The sequence below is a fragment of the Dreissena polymorpha genome, chromosome 2 (assembly GCF_020536995.1).
Source record: "Dreissena polymorpha isolate Duluth1 chromosome 2, UMN_Dpol_1.0, whole genome shotgun sequence".
NCBI classification, from domain to species: domain Eukaryota; kingdom Metazoa; phylum Mollusca; class Bivalvia; order Myida; family Dreissenidae; genus Dreissena; species Dreissena polymorpha.
In genome coordinates this window covers 136,419,662-136,440,332 of record NC_068356.1, presented here as the reverse complement: position 1 = coordinate 136,440,332, position 20,671 = coordinate 136,419,662, and the positions used below count along the sequence as shown (strand labels likewise).

General features: G+C 35.0%; 1 long non-coding RNA gene across 1 annotated transcript; it reads right to left on the bottom strand.

The window, feature by feature from the left end:
* Positions 1-15,797: 15,797 nt before the first annotated feature.
* LOC127869164 (uncharacterized) lies at positions 15,798-17,040 on the bottom strand. The gene is made up of 3 exons (XR_008044452.1): positions 16,716-17,040; positions 16,182-16,268; positions 15,798-15,912 (listed from the first exon to the last, which is right to left on the bottom strand). It is a non-coding gene; the product is annotated as an uncharacterized LOC127869164 (long non-coding RNA).
* Positions 17,041-20,671: the final 3,631 nt, after the last annotated feature.

Below are 20,671 nucleotides of genomic sequence, written 5' to 3'. Positions count from 1 at the left end.
GGTAAAGTGTCAATGTCACAGGGGTCTCTAATGTGAAAATGGTAACAATGACTGGATTAAGACTTGAGCAAACCATCGTCTTTGCATTCAATATAAACTTGACGTAACGTAAAGGAAATCGCTTTAAGGAAAGACACCACTAAGATGTTTGCACACTTTTCATCAAGGTGACAGAGACGTTATTGAGACGTCTAATACATAATAATTTTACTAAATCATGCTGGTAAATCCTAAAATTTGATAACTTATGTGATGCAATTTGATGCTGACGAAGTCATGTCGCCAGAATAGCTGCATGCTATTGGTCAAAGCAAAATTTGCAAATGCAGACTACTCTTTGTTGATAACACAGTATTGTTTTCAATATATCAAATAACACACATTTTAGGGAAAGACATTTAGGAAAACCTATCGGTAAATGCCATTTGTCTTGTATTGTGAGACAGAACTACCTAATAGTAGAGTGCCTATGATACATGTAGAAGGAAAATCGTTTAATTATCTAACCACACATGTGTGACGTATGCAAGTCAAAATAGTCTACGGACATTTACCAGTTTGCTATAAACAACACAAGGTGAATTCACTATTCTATCGGCAAGTATTGTGCTTAGATGTTCTATTTATAAGACGCTATGAGATTTGTACACGGGTCATGCAAAAATTGATCTTATGCAATATGATCCCAACGTAGCTTCAGCCAGGCCTGCGCAATCGCACAGTCTTGTAAGAATATGAATACTGAATAAACTACTCTGGAGTTATTACCAAACCTTGCGTGCCTTTTTTTAAAGCGGAAAGCGTAGCCATTGATGGGAAAGTGCGCAGGCTTGGCTTGAGCTACTCTGGCCGCATATGCCATAAGACCGATTTTCGCATGACGCGGATGATATAGTTTTATTTGAATATGGGGAAAAAAATGCGTCTCAAAGCCTAACAACTTATTTGGCATATTAAATGTAAGTATAAATAAGAAACATATTTTATCTATGCCAATTAGAATATATCTGGTGGTTACAAGGTAGAAATTGGTCTTTTTTGCGCTTTAAAACTTAAAAATAATCGCGTTTGTCGAAGTGGACGTATACGTCTTGAAATCCTACTTACGGTTTTAAAAGCGGTACCGTTTAAAAGTAATAAATTACTTACTAACTAGGCTATATATTTAATTTTATCTGTGTCAGTTAGAATATATCCGATGATTACAAGGTATAAATCCATATTTTGTTGCGTTTTAAAACTTTAAAATAATCGCGTTTGTCGAAATGGACGTATACGTCTAGAAGTCCTACTTTCGGTTTGTTTTAAAAGCGGAACCGTTTGAAAAATAATAAATTACTGGCTAAATAGGCTATATATTTAATTTAATCTATGCCATTTACAATATATCTGGTGTTTACAAGGTAGAAATCCGTCTTTTTTGCGTTTTAAAACTTAAAAATAATCGCGTTTGTCGAAATGGACGTATACGTCTAGAAATCCTACTTTCGGTTTTAAAAGCGGTACCGTTTGAAAAATTATTAATAACTTGCTAACTAGGCTTTAGATTTAATGACAATTTTGCACATTTTCAAATTGCATCTATATGTATTGATTAACAAGTATTTCATTTATGGCAAAGTGTGTGGCTTTAATCAACAAACCATATGTTTTGATCACGAAGAAATACATAATAAACCATGTGAGGACACATGATGTGTTCTCACGAAGTAAAATAATAAAACAATACTTAAACTTTTGTTTTAACTTTAAAAACATAGAACGTCTATTTTCTACCTTTATTTCTAAGTCAGGATTATTATTTTTAAATTATGGTGTGGTTTTGTGGTTTTTTTTTGTTGTTTCTTTGGGGTTTTTTAGGGGGGGGGGGCAGTAGGAAACCCCATTTGTGCGGTATGGTGACAACCAATCAAACTCACATGCTGCCAAGAACGGGAATTTAAATGGATATGGACAATGTTTGATTCAATGCATTTTATTCTGAGTATAGGAATTATCACTCTATATGCAGATGCTTACTCGTGACAGAAATTATTGTAACCATCCGCTTTTCTTTTATTTAAGACAAGTGACGAATGTCCTACACGACGCATATAAGAGCCGCGTTCTGAGAAAACTGGGCTTAATGCATGTGCGTTAAGTGTCGTTCCAAATTAGCCTGTGCAGTCCGCACAGGCTAATAAGGGACGACACTTTCCGCCTTAATTGGATTTTTGCTAAGAAAAGACTTCATTTAAACGAAATATTACATAAAAGCGGAAAGTGTCGTCACTGATTGCATGTGCGGACTGCACAGGCTAAGCTGGGACGACACTTAACGCACATGTTTTATGCCCGCTTTTCTCAGAACGCGACTCATATGGTTAGGGTTCTTGTTAATTTTCTATTACTAGACATGTCTTAATTCCATACGCCGAAGAGAGTTGTGTAAATATGCATTAACAAACACGGCATTGTTTGACCAAACATATTGACTTACAACAAATAAAAAGCATCTGATACGAAACATTTTATTTTGACAATCTTTTTATATAAACGATTTAACGGTTTTACATTTCACAATATATGTTCATAACGATTTTCTACACAAGAAATGACAACGCACGACAAACCCATTAATTATGAATTTCACCAAATTAAAGGTTCACACTTACGTCCTACATTCCTGTTGTAAATCTTGACGCTTCGGATGAGGAATATCTGCTCGAGATTCACCCATCATGAGACGCTGTGAGACGTTTCGAATTACGGCAAACTTATGCAATATATAAACGCAAAATCGTTCTTGAATATGAATATCCAGTTTGGTACGATCAGGGACTTCTTCGATTACATTCCTAAGGTCGAGTCTAAATTACGAAAAATAAACGGACAGGAAAAAGCATTTCCAATTTTAAGCGGTGCCTTTTTTCCTTACTCAGATTTTGAAAACGACACGTGGACGGGATATTTTACAACGCGGAATTGGCTGAAACGATTCACGCGCGAAATTGGGCTGCTAATCCGCGCAGCCGACGTGTTCAGCGTTTCAGCCTTTCACCAATACAGGAAACCCAAAACAGTATGCGCTGAATTCTCCAAATCCTACAAAGGTAACATGGGTAGGCGGGACGTTGATATGTTTCAGCATCACGACGGGATCACCGGTACGTCACTTCCGTTTGTTGTCTCAGACGACGAGGAGCGGCTTACCAACGCGTTCCGAAAGGCGCGGGAAGCGTTGGCCTTCGCGTTCAGTCTCTTGCTCGCGAAGGGATCTGTACGCTCAACGACGGCACTGAAACACAGCTTCGACAAGGAGAGTCCAAGATTACTGCTCTTGTTGAACGAACTGAAATTTCAGGTTGAAAATTTGAAAATCGTAGTTGCGAATCCGGTTGAGCATGCGCGCGAGGACGTTGTAAGTGTATGCATTGCTCAGGGTCATGAAGTGGTAACGGATGAAGAAAGAAACATAAAGCAGTACCAAGCGTCAGAACCCATCCATCCCACACATAATGGACTGAGTATTGTGTCGTTTTCTGTGAAACTGTTACCGTATGAGGTCCGGACATTTACAATCTCATAGTCTGCAACAGGCCAGAACGACGCCATCGAGTCAAGCGTTTTATGTTTTTACGAAAACAGCAAAAGCTCCATGAAATACATATTAATCGAAAACGATTTCATTTAAGTACAGTTTGACGTTAGGTTGGGCAATCTAGAGAGCATTAACGATAAGAAGACTGGAACATATACGGTGGTTCTATAAATACATCCCGGGAAAGAGCGGCGCCTACTTGTTCGAGCCCAAGGATCAAGCCCAGAGATCAAAGTTCTATACGATACAACGCCAAAGATCTAGGTCATCAGTGGAAAGGAATTCAGCTTGACCTACAAATCCGGATTTTCACAGTAATTCACCTTGTACAACGTCAATGCGACGTCGGTGTTAATCACGAACAAAATCGACTTGAACATCGAGCCGTCGCTGGTGAATACCGAAATCATAATGCGCCTTCAGACGGACGTAGATAACGGAGACATCTTCACCGACCAGAACGAATTCATGTTGATGGGCAGGCGAAATAACTGACAGGGTCCGATAGAGACCAACTACTATCCCCTGACAACGATGGCGATTCTAGAGGACAAGGGCAAGAGGGTAACTCTGCATTCCAGGCAGCCACATGGAGTTGCCGCCCTTGACGATGGCTAGCTCGAGGTGATGCTCGACAGGAACGTGTTCAGGGACGACCGGAATGGGCTGGGGCAGGGGGTCACCGAGCGCGTGCTCACAAGGACCGAGTTCGCCATACAGGTATTTATATTCGAGGTCGTGTTTCAGAAACATGTTGGTTTCTCCTTGTGTTCTCATTTGTTTTACCACGTTTGAAATTTACATTACATGTCACTTTTGCATACACAAAACATTGGTATTATAACATCTTATAAAAATGATATCTGATCCCAAAGTTTCAAAATTGTCGGTTTACTTAAACAGACCACACGTTAACATATTGTTTGACGTAGGGCTCACTACTTATCAATTAAATTTGAACTACTTTTGTACTAAATGCTATTGGATCATAAATCTTTTATAGTGTTCATAATAGCACATTATTTTAATCGGATAATGAATACAAATGTATATAAATAATCATTATGTTTGCCCGATAAATACATATAATAACATTGAACATATATATCGTTTTAAAACATGTACACTGTATGTAAATTTCTGGGTATTCCGTACATAGGCCATATTTTTATGTTCTATTTTTCAATGTTTCTGGAATACCTTCGGGGGCCTGTATTCACATTTCAATTTTAAGACACACGAACAAGCTATATTCTTGAAAGTGTTTTGTTATTTCAAGTGTTTAAATATTTATATTTAATATAATGTAATTCCCATTATAACGACCCACAGTTTAACTGTCTTATATGTATAGAGACCCCAACAGTGTAATGCACATGTCATGTTAATAACCAACGGCGCAAATCTGTTTGTAAATACAATATGAGTCTCGCTCTGGGAATACGGGGACACCTGCCCAAGTTTTCCCAGAGCGACTATACATGCAGTAGCGTTTTATTTCGCTGCATTTGTCCGTTTCATAAATCACGTACGTGTTTTACATGTGGAGTACAAGGAGGTTACGGGTCCCGTCGTAGAGCCGTGTTTACACACGTCCCGCTGAATAGCCTGGTCGTCAACGAGCATCTTCTAAACAAGTTGCTTGCCTTCTCCATAGAACAACGAGCCGAAGAATTCACCCGGAAGTTAAAGCTACTTCATTTGAAATTTTTCCCATGTGATCTCACGGTTGCGGGACTTAGGCATTAGTTTCGAACGATCTCGGATCACGTCGTGCGAGCCTCCTTCTTCACCGGAAGTCGCCGTATTGCACATTTCCAGCGGGAAAGGTGCTATGTTCGATCTCGAATGATACAGTATTACTCTTGGATGTTAAACGTGCCTTAGGTGTGAACCAGACAGTTTTAACGTGACTGAGACGTCGCTTTCGCACTTACATCACGTAAAGTCGTTGACGTTTAATGGAGATATATCTCCCAATAATGGGGAGCTCAGAAGTATTTTGATAAAATAAAAAAATGGTAGTGTTTATATTACATTGCGCCTCGTTCTGGGAAAACTGGGCTTAATGCATATGCGTTAAGTGTCGTCCCAGTTTAGCACGTGCAGTCCGCCCTGGATAGTCAGAGATGACACTTTCCGCTGTGACGGTAATTTTCGTTTAAAAGAAGTATCTTCTTAGCGAAAATCCAGTTAAGGCACTGTCTTATCTGGGACGAGACTTTACGCTCATGAAATCAGAACCAGTTTTCCCAGAACGAGGCTTTCTTATTGACGTGTTCATTGCTTGCATTAGTAAAACTATTATGTATTGTTATTTATGTAGAAATTCAATTTTGAAATGATGTGATTGTGATTTGAAAAATCCGCTCAATTATTCGTTGCATTCATAAAACAAAATTATTTCGTAAATAGTTTTTACTATATTGTATACATAATTTTATTGCCGGCAAATACACATTTACAATAAATATTTTGTTTAAATCCTGTTTTTTTCGGTCCACACTCAAAAAAGAAATAGTTCAAAGATGCTACATTGTATTATTAATATAAATCACGCACCTATTTGATTCGTTCAACTGTAAATGAACGGCTGATGTAAAGAAAGAGGATGACTCGCATAAAAATATCTGACAGGACGTGAATAACACCGTGGCTAATGCTTAATACAATTTAACAAATACATAATTATATATATGCTGTTTCTTATATTTTATTGTGTAAAATAATCGCCATAAAATGCATGAACATGTAAACATATTTTCAAATAAATAATTGACGTTACATGGACGAAAAATTGACAAGTACTGTAATGTAGTAACATATACATGTATATACATGAACATAGTTCAAATGTATATTAACATAAATTAACAATTTGAACAATCAATTGTAGAAACAATTAAACACGCCATGCAAAATATATACATGCATATCAATACATTATCATATAAGCAACGTTCTGTGAAAACAGGGCTTAACGCATGTACGTAAAGTCTCGTCCCAGATTAGCCTTTGCAGTCAGGGACGAAACTTTCCAAATAAACTGAATTTGCATTAAGGAAAAACTTAAAAAAATCCATAACAGCGCAAAGTGTCGTCCCTGATTAGTCTGTGCAGACTGTACAGAATAATCTGGACGACACTTTAAGCACATGCACCAATCCTGATTTTCCTAGAGTGAGACTCATATAACAAATGACAAATAAGTTAACAACATTCCGTTAAATAAATGCGCAGTAATCAAGATAGAGGTTGGCATGGACAGCATGTCAAATGCGTAATGTAAAAGTTATCGGTACAGCGCTGTGTTATTTCGTCTGCATATTGAATATTGCAGTACTTTTCTCCTTATATCCATGAAGGGCAAACAATAATATTCACCATCGTAGGGAAAATACACAGCACGATATCTTTATTTTCGAAACAGTGCGCGTCTAGAGTACCAATATCTATTGCAAATCTAATGTTGACATTGTATAAAGTTGTTTTTGTCATTTCCACAAGCCCTTTTATATCTGGTACATACAGATCACATTTAAGCGACTATGTTCTAAACTGCAAAATTACGCCATAACTTAAAATTTCCTACGAGATCTTTGATACAATAGAAGGTCTCAGCTCAAACAAGACTCGGCTTAACTGCGTCGGTGGTAACGATCTGTCTGTGAATGAACCGCGTGACGTCACGAACGTTTCCGTCTGACGCAGATTTTAAGTTCCGCCTCGCTTTTAGGTGACATAAACACATTGCTAGTGACGTCACCAAAACAACGGATGCTGCTGCAGGAATGATTATCACCGGAAGCAACATTGATGCGTCCGCGTCTGTCTCCTTATCTGAAATTGATAATACCGGTCAAGCCATTTTTGTATTATACCACTACATTGATATATGCCTGATATAACGCTGCCTAATACATTTCTTTAATATCACGTCATGTTTGGAAGTAGGTCATATTACTCCGAATCAACTATACATTAATCATTTTTGGTAAAACAAGAATCAGATTAAAATTAACAAATAATTGTATACAAATATGTTATATATTTAAGACACAAAAAGCAACACAACAGCTTAAACACGCATTAAAAATAATAATTATTAAAACGTCAAACTTTAAACATCATATTTATTCACGCTAAAAATGAAGCGTAATAGCGATTATATTATATTATTTCTTTTAAAATATTGACGTAGAGGTATGATAAACAGAAAAACAAGTTACCGCCATATCGTTGTGAAGCATAAGAAACTCACCGTTCTTTTAATCTAAGCCTCAGTTGATGTATTACACAACGATATGACTGTAATCTGTTATTCTCTTTAAGTTTGGTGACATCAGTTCACTCCAGTAAAATGCGTATAATGCAATTACGTTTCGCCATAATTAATTGGCGCTTACAATTAAAAACAGATGCAATGTTTCTCATTACGTGATACTAGTAACATATTATATAAATTATAAAGCGTATTCATACAGAGACTCAATAACAAGTAATAACCAACTATTGGGGACAAAACATTTAAAAAAACATACTTACTCTGAGTGTTTGTTTTCAGCCGACCACTGCATACGATTACCGTAAACAACGTTTTGATAATCTGATGACATAACAACATTTTACACTGGACTATGCGTAAGTAATATAACAAAATCACCGGTAGAACGTAATTGCGTTCAGTAGATCTCTTCTGACCATTGGGGCACTGTGTAAAAAGTATGCACATTAACTTACTTTTCACAGCATCGAGCGATGTGAAGATGTTTTATCTTGACCCAGTACTCACCTGAGGGTTGAAGGTCCAATGGCCTTGAGTGGTCATGGCAGTATTGGGCGGTCATGGATGTAAGAAAGCGTAAGATTTTAAAGGTACTTGAGTAGTTTGACTGACCCGAATGACATAACAAGCACATTTGATAGCGGCTACATATTTAAATAAAAAACAACAACAACATCAGACTAAAAAGTATACCAATATATTGCATTACATATATTTTATAGTATCGCAAAATGCTTTTAATGCTTTTAATCCAAATATTTATCCAAATATTTATTATCCCAATTTAGAACCCAAAAGAAGGCGTTTTAATTTTTGAGTTTAACTGTGTTTAATACTAATTTTATGATATTCCATAAACTATAGTATTGCTGTCTGAATATATTTGTAAACGGATTTTAAAAAGGCGTTTTAAAAAACTTTTATGACCAAGTTATTCAATATTGTTCTATCATAATATGTTCATGAAATGAATGCAGAACAGGACATCAATAAGAACAATCTATGAACATTTCACTAATTGCTTAATATTTCTCAATTAAAGTTAAATCCCTTTCCTTTTAAATATTGCTCCATTGTTCTACTGTAAACGAATTGACTTCAAACGAGGATTATATGTTTTAACATTTCCCTTAAATATAGTTCTGTCATTTACAGTTAACAAGATGACTGCACAATGTGGCAACCAAGACTTCAAGGTAGTTATTGGTATAATGTAAGCCTACTTTTTATATGCTTTTAGTTGAGTAAACATTTTTATTACTTAAAGAATACTTGGTTTCAGCGAAAAATATAAGGTTTTAAATGAGTCACTGCAGTAAAAATATAAAAACAATTATTGCAATATTTGTTGTTTAACGTTATCAGCCGAGCAAGTGTGAGTTACTTTTACAAATAAAAATGTGAAGATTTTATACACAAAACATGTGATTGTCCTAAAATCATTCTAGATTCTAAACTATGAATTTTATCCAGAACAACCCACCCGATAAATACACCGTCACTACGAAGGGATACGTAATGTTTTAGTTGAATGTAACCTATAATGGCGGAGTTAAACAACGCATGTTGTAAACGAATATAAAACATACATTTTAGTAACGAATACAAAGCTTATAATGACATGACACAGGTAAACATTTGTTTATTGCTTCTATTAATCTGAAATAAGTGTTAATTAACGATGGTCATATTCCTACAATGTCAATATTCTACACAAATGAATCGTACACTGACACTGTACATTTGGTCAAGTAAGATGAATGAGTTGCTCCCCTTTTCTTTCAATATCGTACGGTGACAAACTATCGATAGGGACGTTATATCGATGATTTTGTTTTACACAGTTAACATTAAAAAGAGACCTTCGTGATGATGTCACATGCATGCGCTTTGTCTATTTTGATCCAGTATCGACACATCCATTGAAAATAAATAGAAAACAACCAAACTGGGGAAAAACATGTTACTTGAATTACAGTTTGTCAACCAATTCCGGATAATCAGCAGTTCCGATTATTTTGTATATAATTTTCCACAATGCCCAAATAAAAACAAAATGATAAGTGTCTATGGTATACATTAGGTTAAGGAATAAATTGACAAAGTTTTAACAAGAAAGATTTTGTATTATGCTTACAGGGGGGATAAATGCAGCAAAAAGTTAACCGGAACTGATTGAATGAGTTACGTTTTGAAATGTGCATATGGATATAGAAGGCTTTATTATTTTCAAATAAACTTTTTGCCGATTGAAAACAAATGTCATGACAATGTTTTGAAATACTGATTCTGTAAGTTGAATGATTTTTTATAATTTTCCAAAGGGTGAACTTTAAAGCGGCCGTCCAACAGATTAAGCGTTGTATCGACGCAAGACGATATTTTGGAAAACTACGAGGATTGCTTATATAGCTAAAAAATACAGTTGATCTAAGCATGAGCGTGGATGGCCGAGTGGTCTAGGCGGGTGACTTTTTACTCCAGGAATACAGGGGTCAGTGGTTCTAGCCCTATTGAGGGTTACTTTTTTTTCTTTTTTACAGGGTTTTTTTTGGCCCCATTTTATAGCCGAAATTCGGCTATGTTCCCAATCCCAAAAAGTATACTTGTTTCCCCAAATGTGGCAAAAAATTCCAAATTTACAAAAAAAAAATAAAATTTTTTTTTTTTTTTTTTTTAGAAAGAAGTGTCTAATGTGTATTTTATCTCAATTTTAATTCAATTACCTCAAACAAAGTATTATATGATATTTTTTTTAATTTGAATGATTATATATTATTATATCAAACTAAGTATTTCCCTTGTCTGTGGACTTTTCGTGTGGAAAAAAAAGGCTAATGAATTTATTTTTCCAATTTCATGAAAATGCCGATAAAATTCCCAAATCCAAAGCCATGGGCTATCTTCCCAAAAAGTGGAAAAAAAAACCTGTTTTAAAATTGTGTTCTTGTTTTTTTACTGGAGATTTTTAGTTCAAATGTTTACATTTATCAATATAAAGCATTTAAAGCATTTAATGACAAGCTTCAATACATGCCAAAATCTGTTGGACGGCCCCTTTAATTGGCTATTTTTGACAAATACTGCATATGCCGTTTTGCCTAACCTGTTATCATACAAAATAAATTTTACCCTTTATTTTTACATCTTCTCGCATTGACACTAAATCCCGAAAGAAATTATTGTGGTCAAAAGAATTAACGTTTTTAACCAGGTGATTCTAAACTGGTTGACTGACTGTACTGCATTTCAAAATCGTACTTAAACTAAAATAATTCAAATGTATCCATATTCCATAATTTTTCACATTTGTCTGGTCCCTTCAAGAAATTTCTTAAGAAGTTGCATAGTTTAGCTGACAAATGCACTAGTGTTAACACACCACTAATGTTGCCTAATACAATGTACTAGTAGTAATTTCCCTTTACTGTGATTACACTGGAATTAGTTCGCCCATGTTAATTGTTCACGCTATTACAGTTTACATGAGCTATCAGCTCTTAAACTAAAACAGTGTGCTAGTAAACACATTTGACATGGATTATTGGCAATTAAAAGCCTGTTAACAATTATAATCAATGACTATTTCGTACACTATTTAAAAAAATAAACTATAAAACACATACAGTGTTCCTTTATAGAAATAGCCAAACCTTCAATGCTAGATGTGGTCTGGTAACATAGATTTAACGCATTACACAATGCTCGTTTTTATTTGTTTTTGTGTGACAATATATGGCATGTGAATGTCCCACTACGATAACTGAACATCCAACAGGGTCAGAAGCAGAAATAGTGTTCCTGTAGTATTACTAAAATGCTCCTTAATAAAGTTTGAAACTGCTTTAAATTTAAAATGTATTTGTTTAAATGCCATAATACCAGTTTTGTGTGTGTAGATTGCATTTGTTTTAATACTCGCAAAAACAATCAGGATTTAGAAGTGAACTGTGTAATTTATAAATCTGTCTTGAAGCAACTTTTTCTAATATTTTTCAAGGTACATGTAAGAAGTGTTTTATTAAAATAAGATATTAAGGTGCAAAGAAGCTGGTTGTTCTGTTATAAATGCATCTTCCTCTTTAAAGATAACAATAAACATATCCAACATAACGCACAATAATCAAATTCCATTTATTCAAGATGTTTCAGTATAAATAATAATGCATGTTTTTATCATCAATTAAATGTTCAACAATACATTTTACCTTTTTATAAATAGTGTCTTGTTTCTGTTCTCCCCTTAAGTCTGTCTACACTTTCAGCATTTAATTTATGTTTTTAATATGAACAATTTAATAGTGTTTTAATAAAACTCAGCGAATCAGCCAGACATGTTGCCAAGCACACTATACACACAATGAACTTCTTAGAATTATGCTCTGGAAAATAGTAAAGTATGAACAGAAATAAAGGGAATTACCTCCAAAACTATGTCGGTCGTGCTGCTGATAAATGCAATATCTAAGAATTCTATATAGCTATTGAATAGCCAAGGGACACACACACAAATACATTTTTCTTAAGCATTATAAAAAAATCATTATGTACACTAGTCTGGACTTCTACATCTTTCATCTTTGATTTGCCTTGTGTAAAGCAGTCATACCGTTTATGAAAAATCACCCCACCCCCCTCCGCCATTTCCAGTTATTTTTGGGGTTAAGTTTGCACGAAAAACCATTTCATTGGGCAAATTTGTGTCGTGAAGTCTTTATGTTGTGAAATTGGTGTATTTGATTTTTTTGCTCCAAGTACTTTAAAATTGATAACTAATTTTTGTTTTGGAAATCTTCAATTGGGCATTTTCGGAGAGCAAATGGAATATGTGTTGTTTTTTCCATATTGGGAAAGTGCTGTTTTGTGGTAAATAATAAAGAAGGAAAAAAATCACTTATCCCGAAAACAATATCGTATGCACAGGAAGTACTGGCAAGTTGATTTAAAATATGGGTTTTAAATGATTATTTGGGAATCTGAAAGTGTGTTTGATGGCTGAAGTATTGAGGCAGTAATGAACAGGGCTATAGATAACTCTCTGGGTATATTGGTTTATTCATCCCCTGTTTTTGATAACAATTGGGTTTCTATAAATTCAATAGAGTTTAAAATTTCACCCCCAACTTTTGAGCATAATTGGGTTTTTTATAATGTGAAAATACTGAGCTCAAGCCGGGAGTTGAACCCACGACCTCCACAATGGTAGTCAGATACTTTAACCACATGGCTAAAGAGCTAGCCCAACAGCAAGGCTGTTGGAAGTGACATTATTTCACTACATTTCTCCACCTGTTAATGTTGCAAGGCCCAGACACTCCCGCTACAGCATGTCTTGCATCCGCATGGCCCAGTCCCAGAAACCATTAAACAGCTCAGACCCAGTCCTGCATTCACAGTTCTTTTTTTACCTCGTCGCCATTAATGTGAAAATACTGAGCTGAAGCCGGGGATTGAACTCCACAGTAGTAGTCCAACACTTTAACCACGTCGCTAAAGAGCTAGCACAACAGCAAGGCTGTTGAAAGTGACCTCATTTTCACTACATTTAACTCAACTGGGTAATTATGGGACTTACATATATAATATAATAAAAATCTACTAAGGTTACTATCAGGGCTTGCACCAAGAAATAAATTTTGGAAGTCCTGACTTCCTGCCCTTAACTTATGGAAGTCCCACTCAAAAATGTTGGAAGTCCAAACATCTTTAATGTTGATGTTAACAGAATGTCAACTGCGTAAATGATCACCACATTTTCCCATCCATTTTGGTTCACTTTAATTCTGTGAAAGTAACTAGATATATCACACAACAAGGCGGAGACTACCCAAGGCTTTAAAAATAGGGAGAAGTTTGGAAAATCAGGGTATAAGTTTGTGCAAACAATATCGACTTAAAAGACAAAACATGTTACACCTTTTCATCACATATTTATTGTCATTTTATTATCCTCATCCCTATGACTGCATTTGCAACAAAACACAATCTTAATGAATGGTCATGATGGAGCATCTAGAATATAAATTACTGTTTATCCGAATACTATACATGTCCGAAATATGTACACTTAATAAATGCCTTACCAGTTTAACTTTAATAATCCAAACTTTCCATGTTGTTATCTGGTTTAACAAACCTAATATCAAATGTTTGTTAAATCCATTTAATGTTTTCTCCATTGAACCAACATTACTTGTAATTTGAATCGCCAGCTTTGAACTGAACGCGGGTAGAATGTTACAATAGGTCAGCCATTTGCAATGTCGAAGGTCATGACGTTGCAATTTAATTCTACTCGGATAATTTATATCTAATTCAGGAATGTGTTTTCTGAATGTTTCTGACTAGTAAAATGACTTGTTAGTATAGCAAATAAACCGTGATTCCAGTTTATATAAGATGGTTATCGTAATTATCGGTGGATTAACAAACTGAGAAAACTCGCGGGACCTAATATGGTAATGAATCTATGTAATTAATTAAACTTTGATCAGTTTTGTTTGTCTTTAATTATTTTTGCCGTCTTTTTTTTACCGTGTCGTCTGCCCAAAACCAGCAGTTATCTCCTAATCATTAAACAACATACGGCACGCGCAAAGAGGCACGAGTGTGTTGTTAAAGCAACCAATATTAAGCGACTGCTTTGTAACGGTCAATTTGCGATCCGCACGGGGGGGAGGGGGGGGGGGGGTAAATTGTGTAACCGTTAGATAAACAACACACAATAAACTTGCTACCGGTAATTCTGTCTTTTCGTAATTAGGAAGTTGTCTCCCATTCGGGAAGGTATCACGAGTATCCCGGGTAAAAAGCGGTCCGTCAAAAATGCGTATATGACTCATATCCGCGGATATGACCGAAAAGTGCGGATATGGACGAATATAAGCAATATCAAAACTTTTTCTGCAATGTTCATTCTAATTCTGGATTTTCGTAATTCCGTGTAAACAAAGTTGTCGTTCGTGTGGGAAGGTATACTCACTTCCGGTGTCAATATAAACAATTGGGAAAGACTACTGCTCTATCTTTGAGTGCCATAATTTCAGCGGCAGAGTGGGTAAAATTTCAAAGAAAGTGGTTTTACATAAAATGCCGATGGGCCCATGTACAAGAAAAACTTGGGTAATGGCAATAAGCCGGAAGAATTGGTTCCCAACGTTGTACACACGGGTATGTTCGGAACACTTTGCAGACGGCATCGGACCTAACTCTGTCAATCGTAAAAAATTTCCGACTGAGAATTTACCTCAGCGTAGAGTTCTTCCAAAACATGAAAGGAGCGTACCATATTACAGCCCATTCCAGAAAATATTTCAGTTACCTCTGCCCTACATTTGCATTCGTAACCTGTACGAAAAAGTTTGGGCAGACTGCAAGCAGATTTTGTGCAGAATAAAGTAAACAAAATCTGTATAGAATCTATGCAGAAAATATTTGGTTTCCATTAAAAATGAGTTGAACCAGATTTCTATTTATAGATTTTTTCAATATAAACAAAGAACGAATTCTGTACAGATTTTACGAATTATTTAAATTAAGCAGAATTTTTTTCGGGGCAGAAAAAAATCTGGGCAGAATTAAATGCCGGGAGAACCAAAATATGAGAATGAAATTCTGTGCAAAATAAAATCTGTACACATCAAATTCTGTACAGAATAATGTAGCAAAATGTGAAGTAAAATATATACACTGTAAATATTAAACATTTTTATTTAATGATATAATGACATGTTATATATATAAATATATAAGAAAAGGAACATATACTGACAGTCAATAAAATAAAATAATTTACTCTATGACATCCCTTTAAGAAATAAATCCCTAATTACAACACACATTATTGTATCATTGTTATATGATATAAAAAACACAGAAAATAAAGTAAGTTTATGTTTCAAAAAATTACAGTTATTATATTGAGATGAAAATCCCTTTTAGAGCTCTTCTTTTGCCTTAACTTGAACCTGAGGTACCATCACTCTGTGACTGCACTACCGAGGTCGTTGTCAGGGGAAAGTTGCTACACAATCTTTTTTGACAGTAGCTGAAAGCAAAAATTACAATGAACTTTTTTTAAATCATTTTGTTTAGTCAATCTGAATGAAATGATCATATGAGATCTACTTAAATTACAACTTAAATAACGCAACGTGGTTCACCACTTGCTTCTCTTTATATTTTGCTTTTTACAGAATAAAATTAATTTGACATTTTTTTATATGAAGTTGTTTTATCATAGAGGGTTTTATAAAAAGAAAATTTGCAATGTTGAATTAGTTACAAACCACATTATATATAGTTTTTGCTTCACACCTTTTAAGCACCATTACTCTGTGACTGCACTACTGAGGTCGTTGTCAGGCCACCCGTAAGTTGCTACACAATCTTTTTTGAAAATCGCTGAAAGCAAATTAAAATACAATTTACTATTTTAAAATTATTTTGTTTAGCCAATCTGAATGAAGTGATCATATGGGATCTACTTTAATTACAATTTTAATAATGCAAGTGATAACAATCATAGCTTTCGTAAATATGTAATTGAAAAAAAGGCTTTAAATTTCATGGCAGAGTAGTTATTCATAAATAAATCTAAGTATTGGTTACATTGCAATTTCATTTGGTCACTGATTAGGCAATTGATTGTTATAACTATGTTGGTTTTGTAAGATAGAGATACCTTTGACTGACTTATGTCTTTTATGTAAACTTACTGCAAAGATAATTGGTTTCATCATTTATTTTAAATAAATCACCCGCCAAAACAGATCTTTGTAACTGTTAAATGATATCATTAAATTAAACATAACATTACAAGAAAACAATGCAAAGAAAATCAATACAAACCTGTTTAATAGTTCAAAGCATTTCCAAAGGGCCACTTCATAACTCACTGAATTCCTCTTTTAGAGACTTGTAAACACACAAAATGTTGATTTCCTCATTCTAATCAATTGTTGAAAAATGTTCATCAAAGTATTTCAGGATATTGTTAAAACTTCAACTTTAAAAAGTCCCAACATTGCTTTGAAACTACATTTCAAGCCAGTAACACTAACAGTTCCTGCATCGATCTATGTTTACACATTCAAAATTTGGCTCACAATCTGTAAACAACCAATCAGAAGAGATTATACACATTCCAGCAAGCCAGAAAAAGATAGCGGCAGTTTCAAATTACAAGTACCAAGCAGGCAGGATTTGTTTGTTAGGGGTTTATGATTATTTTCAAGTGAACTGTTTCAGAGGTGTATACAAGCACTGACATTACAATGGTTATTTTCATAAATAGAGTCAGAGGAAGGCAAACTAAGAATTTAATCCTAGTGGAAATACATATATACTGCCAATCTAAAGCAAAGCAGTTAGCATAAGTTAAGTCAGGGGGGGGGGGGGGGGGTTGAAAAACAATTTTCAATTTCCATTCAGCCCTAAATCAAGTTTACTGTAAGACCCTTATTTCACAAAGATATTTTATGACCATAGTAGATCTACATGTACTCTTAGTGTTTAAAGGTAAATTATCATTACATACTCACATATTTTCATATTATGGAATGTAATACATACTTGTATGGCAATTATTGTATGAATTGAACTAAACATAATTGTTTTTTTTTATATATGGCAAACGTTTCCCATAATAAACATTTAAAAACTGGTATCAGAAGTATATAATTTTTAATTATCTAAGTCCCATTTTGAAATTTTGTTTGATAAGTTTTCTAAGTCCAATATTCTGCCTCATTTTTGACCAAGTATCAAAATTCTGTCTTGCTAAAATGCAGAGTGCTAAAAATCTGTCTTATAAAAATGAAAAGTATAAAAATTCTGTTTGGTATAGAAATATGTACAGAGTTAATTCTGCTTCATTGTAATTCTGCTTAAAAAATCTGTACAGTTTTCCACGCAGATTCTGGGTCTGTGTCCTCTTTGTACAGAATAAATGAATTCTGTCTTGATTCTGGGCAGACTTTGTACAGACTCTGTACAAAATTTGCATAGAATTTTCGTACAGGAAGTAATAGATATGTAGCATGTTTTGTAATCACTGGTTGTCCACATGCAAAAAGAATAAATACAAGTATCCTTCTGCCTATAATTTCACCCATTCATATAAATTCAGCCAACCCCATATTTTTGGATTTTTTTAAACTTTTGAAAAGCAATGCATGTCCCGCAAAAGTTTTAGATTTTTCGTTAATATTTCATCAGTTCATATTCAATATCCCGAAAAGTTAAAATACGAAGCCTATATTTTAAAGATCAATATTACAGCTGTTACATTCACTTATAAAACATAATATTAACGAAAAATACAAAATTTTAGCGGGACATGCATTGCTTTTCAATAACAGCGCAACTATAATGGTTATAATCATTCTTGAAACATTTAAATGTAGCACTACGATATCCTTTGTTCATTTGAATAAATAAAATGACGTGCATATTTGTACGTACTAATAAACTATAATATATAGAGGACATATGTTGGTTTCGGTGGATTATCGATTTTAAAGTGATATTATGTTGGAAAAATGATAATGTCTATTAAATTGTTATATTTTGAGACAATACTAACATATTTAACACATATTGTGTATTTTTTTTATTAAACATTGCAGAAAAAGTGTCGATATTGCCTGTATTCGTCCATATCAGCACTTAACTGTCAATCCGCGTATAGGAGTCATATTCGCATTTTAGACGGACCGCTTTTTACCCGGGATACTCGTGATACCTTCCCGAATGGGAGACAACTTCTTAATTAAGGAAAGACAGAATCACCTGCGGGCGGTAGCAAATATAAGGAGGCGGAGTTTAGACTGATCGGGACGTGTGCAAAACACATTGAGTCGGCAGAAAGCAGTGTTGATTGAAGTGTTATTTAAATCTACAGCTTACGTCACGGGTTGCTATTTTCGGCGTATGACCAATTTTAAGGAAGTACAGTGGACGTCATGGGGTTGTTATCGGCGTATGGAAACAATTATCGGGCGTAATATACGGCCGTACGCCGCTTAGTGCAAGCCCTGGTTACTATATTATTTATACAAATAAAATTCAAAAAGGTACCTGTACATAACAACAAACCACTACTGAATTTCTGATCAAAGTTCATTCATTTTTGCGTTGAATAAGACCGAATTCATGAAAATCGCTGGGGGGGAGTGTAGGGGGGATTTTGGGTGCGATGGTTGGACGGTATTTAAAACATAAAATAATCAAAATAAATATTTGTGTTTTTTAATCGTTTAAAAAAAATTGGGGGGAGTGGGGGTGGGGTAAAGTGTGAGGGTGTGGTGGTAATTTGTGAGATGATCTTAAAAAAAAAAATTTAGGGGGGGGGTTCGGGTGGGGGGAGGGGGGGGTGGGGGGGATTCTTGGGTGCGATTTTTTTTTTTTTTTGCGTTTTTTTTTCCGCATTTTTGGAAGATAATGTAATAAATTCCACACCCCCACACTATACAACCCTCTTCACTCCGCCCCTCCCTCCTTTGTGATTGAAAATGAGAGTCCCTTCACCTTTAAAAAGAAAATAGATGAACGGTCTGCACCCGCAAGGCGGTGCTCTTGTTTGGTTATTTCAATTGCGTAATAATGCAAATACGCTTGTTATCTATAGCCCTGAATGAACAAAATGTTTTCAGAATGTGTTTTTTGCTCACCTGGGCACAACATGCTCATGGTGGGCCTTTGTGATCGCCTTTTGTCCTTGTGCGTGGTCCGTTGGATGTAGTCAAAATTAACCTTGTTTACATTATAGGTGCCACATTTAATGTCCCATCTTCTTAAAACTTGGTCAGAACATGTGTCCCCATGATATCCTAGACGAGTGTGAAAATGGTTCCGGTCTGTTGAAAAACATGGCCACTTGGGGGGGGGGGGTAGTGCATTTTTCCTTATATGGCTATAGTAAAACCTTGTTAACACTCTAGAAGTCACATTCATTGTTCAATCTTCATGAAACTTAGTCAGAATATTAGTTCCAATTAATAACTTGAATATGTTAGAAAATGGTTCCGGTCTGTTGAACAACATGGCCAACAGGGGGCGGGCATTTTTCCTTACATGGCTATAATAAAACATTGTTAACACTCAAGGTATCACATTTATGATCCATTCTTCATGAAACTTGTTTGAATATGTGTCCTAATGATATCTTGGACGAGTTAAAAAATGGTTCTGGTTGGTTGAAAAACACTTCCGTCAGTGGGCCGGCCAGTTTCCCTTATATGCCAATAAATTAGTTAATACTTCTTAACACTCTAGACGTCACATTTATTGTCAAATTGTAATGAAACTTACTCAGAACATTTGCTATCTTATAATCTAATAATATCTTGGATGAGTTTGAAAATGGTTCCAGTATGTTAAAAAACATGACTGCCAGAGGGTGGGACATTTTTCCTTATATGGCTATTCTAAAACCTTGTTAACACTCTTGAAGTCACATGTTTAGTTAAATCTTCATGAAACTTAGCAGAACATTGGTCCTCATGATACCTGAGCTGAGTTGGAAAATGGTTCTGGTTTGTTGAAAAATATAGATGCATGGGGGAATTGCAGTTTTGCTCATTTTGCTGTTGTAAAACTGTGTTAATGCATTAAAAGTCACATTTATGGTCCAATCTTTGTTCTTTTGATAGCTCAGCTGAGTTTGAAATTGGTTATTGTTTGAGGAAAAACATTGCTACATGTATCAAGGTGCACGGAAATTTTCCTTAAGTGGCTATAGTGAAACCTTGTTAACACTCTAGAAGTCACATATTTTAGTGCAATCTTAATGAAACTTAGTCAGA